The following is an 8,953-nucleotide window of genomic DNA, read 5'->3' on the forward strand; positions in this document are numbered from 1 at the left end:
CTGAGCACAGCCTGAACCGGCTGCAGAGATTGAATTCTTAACATTTGGGGCAAATTTGGACACAAAATACAAGCTTGATACTGTGAATTTGGATTGTGATCAAATTGTTGATATATTATAGGTTTCTCACACAAAATAAATGTGGAAAAGATTTAACAAATCTATTGTGCAATAACTGTGCAATTGAAGATTTGTTCTTGAAACTTTTAAAATATATGAAATTCGAAAAAAATATAAACTTGGTAAAATAGAACCTTGTAGTACAATTTTAGAGAGCACCATACACTTAAACACAAGTTATTGTCTAGAAAGTAGAGAAATCCATACCCTTAAACTTAAGTTATTGTCTGGAAACCAAATGTCTTTGGAATATAAGAATTGTAACAACAAAGTGATACCTATATACTACTGGAAATAACTATTAAGTTGTTTTGCAGTCACAAGATTACTGGATATATAAATTTTACAAATTTACTATATATACATACTACTTTCATTTCTTCAGCTGAAGTAACATCATGGCCTTCATTTATGTATTGCTTAACAACTGACTTAATATTGGAGGTTCTACGATCAAATGGCCCTAAAATAAAGAAACAAAATATGCAACTATTAAGAAAAGTAATTTAGTATCTGCACTAAAATTGTAGTTTACCACTAAGAAGACATGAAATCATTTCTTTCTCTCTCTCATCAGTGATCTCTAATTTTTCTATAATGTTTTCCAGGTCTAGGAAGATCTCCGCCCCCCCCCCCCCCCCCCCACACTCAGCCACATAGTAGTCATTTAAAATCTTGTATACTGTTGAGGTACCTGTAAAATGAAGTGTAAATTATGAATCTTATAGATCCAATTTTAAGTTGGAGGAAGATAAAATTAGTGTTCATGTGGTTACAATATAGGTCATCTTGTGTTGTTATATCTCTGATTAGTAAAATTGAAACATTTGCAAATTTCAAACAAAAATATGGTCTAAATTATCAAATTTTCAGGGGTAATCACCATGCATGATTCTGACTCTTCATATTGTCTTGCATTCATTAAAGAATTATAGTATTCCATTTTAGTAACAAAATATATTTTTTACACGTAGAAGTTCAAATAATATTTTTTACCCTGTGAGTTAAGACCAATTGTTACAGCTAATATTCTATTATACCTAATGGTTTAATATCTTCTGTTTCACAATATTTTATGAACTGAAATTAATTGATAGATTTTCATCCCTGCCCACTCCGATTTTTTTATTTTTAAAAATTTACGATTTCTGGATTTTTTCCATGTCCATTACCAGTATTACCATTGATACTTTCGTTTCATTCAAACCTTCCTGTGTCAATTTCAGTTTTGTATTTCTTCGAGTAATCTTACAAAAATGATTAAGTTGACATATTCTGCTGGTTAAAGATGACAACATCAACTATCGAGAATAGAGATTGATCACGAGAGGGTCATGAAATATTTGGGTTACAAGTAAAAGGCTGTGTCCAAGAACGCAATTTGAGGTATGTGACAAATGATTAGATTATTCTCCTTATTTATACAATGGACTATGTCTGATATCCAAAGCACAAATTCGTGGAACATATTGGTACAAAAAGCATGACTGGATTAAAGAAATTGACCCAAGCACGAACTTGATTTATGACTGTATATTGAGCCTGAGACTACTATGCTCCCCCTCAGATTGAGCTACAAAAAAGTTGACAAACATTGTTATCATAGCAAGCCCTTAGATTTACACATGGCTGTTGTTTTTTGTTGACAGCAATCATCCTTTGTCTCAATACTCTAAATATAACTTCTTTTTATTAAGTTTTGTTTAACGTCATAATCATATTTGCATCTTGCTTTAAGTTAAAACACAAACAGTGTGGAAAGTAATAGGGTTTGTGTTTCAATTTTATTCTGTACTATATAACACTTGTTTTGCATACATTTGTACCAATTAATACAGGTTTATGGTGACTACAAACCATCGCTTAGAAAGCAAAATAAATTATAAGTAGGTATAGTCCAACTGTTTTTATCTGCACTGGCACCTGTACATATGATTTTAAAAGAGCACATTTTGGATGACAACTTTAATTTAAACACATTCCTGTTATGAGTCAACTGACTCTTTACAGATTACCCATCCGGCCATGTAGATGTAGAACTGAAGACAGTATTTCTCCACTTTTTTACATGACTTTTAATAGTTTTCTAATGTGTATAACAGTAAACTGTGGTTGCAAATCAGAGATATTTATTCAAAAGTTTGAAAATCCTGTACGATTCCTTATACATGTAAAAGAAAATTGAGAATGGAAATGGGGAATGTGTCAAAGAGACAACAACCGGACCATAGAGTAGAAGGTCACCAAAAGGTCTTCCATGCAGCGAGAAATTCCTGCATCCGGAGGCGTCCTGCAGCTGGCCCCTAAACAAATATATATACTAGTTCAGTGATAATGAACGCCATACTAGATCATACTAAACTCCAAATTGTACACAAGATACTAAAAGTTAAAATAATACAAGACTAACAAAGGCCAGAGGCTCCTGACTTGGGACAGGCGCAAAACATGACATGCATGACATAAGCTTATTTTACACTTGCTTATGCCCCCGTGGTATGAAGTATATATGGTTAAGTACAATAGTTACACAAGTATTAGCCTTTCAAAAAAAAGCTAGCCGTCTCTTAGCTGATGAAAATGGATAGTTTTCTGGCTTTATAGATTAGTTCATTTAGAATAGCCACGTGCATCAATCAACACATTTTACCACACATGTTATGAAGTAGTATATATCGTTTAACGTTGTTGTTTACGGAACTCCAGAAATATCGACTATTTATAGATAAAAGTTACCTGTGTAACAATATCATGAATATGCATGATTAATGACCATGCAAATCTAATTGCTTAAATAGAGAGGACAAATCCAATACTCTATGGGACTGAAGGACATTTACTAGGTTTGGATTGTCCTAACCTATCAATAAACTTTGATTATTCACGTCTTGTAATATCTTCCAATCAGGTAGAAAGAAGCATTCATGCACTGACTGTCCATTGTTCAATTCTTAATATTGTCTCCGAGGAGATGATAGGATATTTTCATTTGACCAAATAGGTCAGAATTCCAAACTTTTCCATCCAGGTAAAACATTTAACATTGCAGACGACTCAAATTTTTCCATTGCAGTTACCACCCCTAAAGTTAAGAATCAACTAAGCTCGATGAAATATTTATACTCCATCATTAAATCTCCAACAGGGAATTTTTATCAAATACTGTTACCCTCCACTTCAGTGTATGTATCATATGATTAATGATATGATTTTTGTAATTTTTCTGAATATCAATTCAACTGTTAACTCCGACCCCGTGTTCAACTGAGGTTCAACCGATTCACTCAAATGTAATTCTTAGAGAAAGATACTGGCAACGTCTTTTACAGATAAATAAACATTTTTTATCATTAATGTATTGTCATGCTTCTGCATATTTACTTTTATTTATGCTGAACATTGGTTAAATCTAATTCTATACAAATTTTGGTTACTTTCTGTGGGGAAAATTATATTGCTATACAATAATATGTTTTCCTGTGTGCCATATTGATATTTGTCTGCCATAATTACTGCAATACTGGACATCACAAAGGTTCCAATAAGATTTTGACATAACAATACAAATTATCTGATGCCATAGGTTTGTTTTGGATTCAGTGTCGAGTTAATGAATATCACTTAGAGTGGTCTGTAAAAGGAACAAATTCAAAACCAATCTTAATATAGTTAACATAAATAATTTATTTAACTGTTTAACGTCACAACATCAGCCTAAATTATATTTGGTCTATCCTGTTAAACACATGACATTTCCGCAGGAAAACCAATAAGGAAATTTGGGTTATTGTAGAAATTGATAACACAATTAGAAAGGTCACATCGATCCAAGAGTGAAGCATAATCATATATGATGTGCAATGCAATTTATGTGAAACTTTACATTTGGACGTCAAATATTTGGAAATTTATCAGATTCAAATTGGTTATTGTGAATCAAATTCAAATTACAGCAATATATTGATTGTAGACCCCATAAAGATGTGCAATGTTTATTATGCTGCTAACTTAAACAACCTACTGCAACTGATTTATCATAGAACTGTTGAGCAGAAATATATATATATTTGATCTTATTTCAGTCCTTATACATTTGTACCACTATCATGACTATCAATCTTGTGAAAATAATCACAATGTCTTTTTTTAAATAGATCTTATCAATATAAATTATATCATATTGTGAACAGGTTACATAAATGTACATTTAAAAAAGGAGACACGATATGATTACCAATGAGACAACTCTCCACAAGAGACCAAATGACAGAGAAACTAACAACCAAAGGTCACTGTACAGCCTTGAACTATGAGCAAAGCCAATATCTCACACATAGTAAGCTATAAATTTTCGTTTACAGTCGATTATGCAGTATGCCTCTCTGGGGTTTTCTCATTGTAGGAGGTTGTATGGTTGTCTATAATTGCTTACATCCACTATATTTGAAATTTGGCGAATAGCTGTTACTTACATTCCACATTGTCAGATATTACATGTACAGCAAACAGTCCAATGCAAAACTGAATTTACAAGTAACAGTACAACCAAAGGTCACTGTACAGTCTTCAACTATGAGCAAAGCCAATATCTCACACATAGTAAGCTATAAATGTTCGTTTACAGTCGATTATGCAGTATGCCTCTCTGGGGTTTTCTCATTGTAGGAGGTTGTATGGTTGTCTATAATTGCTTACATCTACTTTATTTGAACTTTGGCGAATAGCTGTTACTTACATTCCACATTGTCAGATATTACATGTACAGCAATCAGTCCAATGCAAAACTGAATGTAATTAAAAGACATCTGGAGGTCAGTATAAGTCTCGAATAAAAGAAAAAATATGAAATCTATATAGAGTAAGTTATTCAAAAAATAATTATTAGTAAAGACCGGATCTTGGATGTCAATATGAGTCTTAAATAGTCTTATATATATATATATATGTATATTTATAAAATTTCCATTTTTTTACATCTCGTTATCAATTTTATTTTGCAATTGCCAATGGCAGTCAGCAGGGTTAAAGAACATCAGTTATTCAACCTGTTAGTCAAATGCATTTTGTTAAAATATTTATATACACAATACGAACATCCTTCAACAATCAGTTTCAGTGATCAAGGATAAAGTTTATAACTAGAGTTATTAATTGAGGTCGTTGCACAATGAACCTGATCAAGATTTTATCAGATGACTTTGAGTCTTGAAGTGATTATTTGATGACAAAAAAGGAATTAAATATACAACCTAATACACATAAAAAAAAGATGTGGTATGATTGCCAATGAGACAAATGTCCACAAGAGACCAAATTAAAATGACACACATTAAAACAACTAAAGGTCACCGTACGCCCTTCAACAATGAGCAAAGCCCATGCCACATAGTCAGCTATAAAAGACCCCGATATGACAATGTAAAATAATTCAAACAAGAAAACTAACGGCCTTATTTATATAAAAAAAATGAACTAAAAAAAATTGTAATACATCAACTAACGACAACCACTGAATTAAAGACTCCTGACTTGGGACAGTTTCTTACAGATAAATTCAAACAATGGTATATTCAATTAAATTCCTTTCCATTACAGTACCTTTAATATCAATGTAAAAGTGTCCTAAAAGTGAATTGTAGTCCTCAGCAAAGCTAGGGTGCCCTTACAGGTTGCATTTCTGTAAATATTGACAATGCAATTTCCCATATAACTCCTTTTACGGCTAAAATTGTACCACTTTTACTATGAAGTTTTGAAAAAAATCTTATCCTAGAATTGAAAGTTAATATGCACCACAATTTTTTTCAAAGGTCAAAATATAGGGCTGTGCGGCATATTTTCAACGTGTGCCCCCTGAGAAAAAAAATACTGTGCCCTTTTCATAAGCTGCAGGAAACACTATCATATCACAACAAAAGTAGCTCACTGTACAGGTATCACATGCATTTGTATCTGTATAACAAAATTATCTTGAAACAAGAATATTTTTGCAGTACCTTCCTCACCTTTTCATTTTGAATACTAGATCTGTTAAGATAATTACAACATTTAAAGAATATGTTCATATCCACAAGAAATCTCATCAGTTGAATTTGCAGCAATTACAAGTATTTGAAGCATGCTCACATAGGGTCTTTTGTTCATATCATTTGCATATTGGTAAAAAAAAAAAATTGACCATGGCTTTAGAGATTAGACATGTTTTAAGAACTTAGACAGAAGTTTACTTTCTAGCTCATCTACATCCAAGCATGATGTAAGGAATTGTCATTACTTAAAACCATTTAATATTTTATAATTTGAGAAACAGTTTCGACATTTAAATGAAACATTTTACTAATGGTACTTTAAATTCCAAGATCAACCACAAAGACACATAATTAAGTAGTCCATGCATGCATGTTCTCAGATACCATATTCCATATAAAAAATGCAGAATGACACATATTGGGTTCCTCTTCCAGCTACAAATGTATCCAAAAGAAAAGATGTGGAACTTATTTTATCATGATATTATGGATATCAATATAATTAGGTTCTCCTCAATGACAGTCTTGAACATTAAAACTGAATATTAAATTAAATAACACTTCTAATGTTTACTGTTTGGTTCAGGATGTCTGTCATTGTGCAACACATTTAATGTAGAAACCTGTGGAAAATACCTATCTTTGTCAGAAAAAAACTTTCAAACATTCAGACATAAATTTACTATCCACACTGATCTGTGTCCACACTTGTTACATATAAAATAAAATTTTACAAATGAAATATTTCTGCCCACCCCATTATTTTTTTCAATCTGGATGAAAATCTACTAATTAATTTTAGTTGGCCATATCAGCGAAGATGGTGTTAAGCTTCTTATGAGGTTTGGGACTTCAACAATCTCTCCTAGAGAAAGTTTTATGGTCTTTGTACCGTAAGGCAAATCCTTTATACTGTTAGATGACAGTATGTAATCAATAAATGTTTCAGTTTTTGATTTTCTACCTTGTTCCTAGATTTTTTCTCCTGTACAACTGCCTTACCACATCCAACACTAGATATTAACATCTGTCTAATTTAAATTCTAAATTTTAAAATTTTCAAGATTATCTGATGAAATTCATTTGGATTCTTTCATCTGAAGATTTGTTTGTTACTTCAAACTTATCTAATTTATTGCATTCCCTTTTTGAAGAACAAAAGAAATTCATAGAATATATCATTGTTGTATGAAAAAAATAGAAAAAGAAAAATATATATAGATATATAGGTAATAAAATCTATCAGGAGTTGTCTCCCATAGACCTAGAACTATAAAGATTATGTAAATTATGTGAAATTATCTTATCTTATCTTATTCAACATCATTTGTATGGTGCTTGGCCTTATTGAACTTTCAGGCTGACACCACCATCCAACATCATTTGTATGGTGCTTGGCCTTCCTGAACTTCCAGGCTGACACATTAGGTAATAACTGAAAAGTAATAAAGTAAAATATTTTTATCATTTTGTCCACAAGGAAATTTATGTTTTAATATTTTTAACTAAGTCTAGAAAGTAAATTATTTCCTGTCAATACAGCTATATAACAGCTGAATACCGATCTGATAACTACAAAAAAGATCTATTCTTTGATTATTATTAAACCCATTAAAATGAATTATTTTTGGAAATTAAATAAACTGTTAAAAGTTTTTGTAGAAACCAAAAAGACTAATGGAGCACTGAATCATTACCTCTAAATATTTGAGAATATAAAAAGCGTTTTAAGGCATACACATAAATGTAGTAATAGATGTCTATACATATATATATTTATCATATACTTAGACTAATTAACATATGATTTTACTGTATTTCATTCACGTAAAATCCATATTTTTCAAATTGGTGCTTAGTTGGCTGATATGAAGAGTTTATCACATGCTTTGTTTTATATCACATGCCTTTCCGCAAAGTTATTGCATGATATTCTGGTGATGCTCTGCAAATTCAGGAAAATACACCTCAATGGTACATTTTCAGTGAAAAACATCACAAAAATAGGGTAAAAAATAGTTATTTGGATACTGGAAAGTATAAATTGTGTAAATTGGAAAAAAACACAAAAAAAAAAAATGGTGATAAAATAAATGCATTTTTAAAAATTTCAAACATAATGTAGAAAGTCACTTTAAAAATGTTGACTTTTTCAGATGTGTTCATTATGTGTATTGTTTAATTATTTTTGGTATCTTCCATAACAAAATATTTCCTACTGCTGTTTTTCTTTTCTGTTGATGCATATGATAGAATATGATTCAAGATTTCATATCGAATGTACTACATTTCAGGTGAACTTTTCACTCTTTGAACTCCTTTAGTATTTTAAAAGAACCATGTAAAAGGACCAATATGCTAATCTGTTATTTTTCTCCATTATTGAGTACATGTGATAAAAAGATCATAACATATCATTTTCATTTCACATGTATTATTGATCAGCCCTCAAGCCATGTGGCTCTTGGGCTGATATTAAACCTAGGGCTGATAATACATGCGATATGAAAAATACCATGAAATATTTTGATAACATTTCACAGAAAGCTGCTACATGTAGTATCAATTTTTTTTTCTATAATAAAAATATCTTACTTCCTTAATCTCTCCAAAAGTCCTGTCCTTGCAAATAGTAGACAGTGTTTGCCTCTATAAAGTCCAAGACTTGTAAATATACTTCCTTCAGGATAAAGCTAGTTTGATCTAATGTTGTAATCTGTAATATTTACAATAGAAAAAATTTAGACATGTGAGTCAATATAATATACATGTACATTCATATATGGTGAGATTCATGGTGAGCA

General features: G+C 31.1%; 1 long non-coding RNA gene across 1 annotated transcript; it reads right to left on the bottom strand.

Annotated features, from left to right (window-relative positions):
* Positions 1 to 789: 789 nt before the first annotated feature.
* On the bottom strand, positions 790 to 8,826 carry LOC134715380 (uncharacterized). Its single transcript, XR_010106679.1, has 3 exons — positions 8,745 to 8,826; positions 1,546 to 7,584; positions 790 to 1,421 (listed from the first exon to the last, which is right to left on the bottom strand). It is a non-coding gene; the product is annotated as an uncharacterized LOC134715380 (long non-coding RNA).
* Positions 8,827 to 8,953: the final 127 nt, after the last annotated feature.

Source organism: Mytilus trossulus, chromosome 4 (assembly GCF_036588685.1).
Source record: "Mytilus trossulus isolate FHL-02 chromosome 4, PNRI_Mtr1.1.1.hap1, whole genome shotgun sequence".
In the NCBI taxonomy this organism is placed as follows: Eukaryota; Metazoa; Mollusca; class Bivalvia; order Mytilida; family Mytilidae; genus Mytilus; species Mytilus trossulus.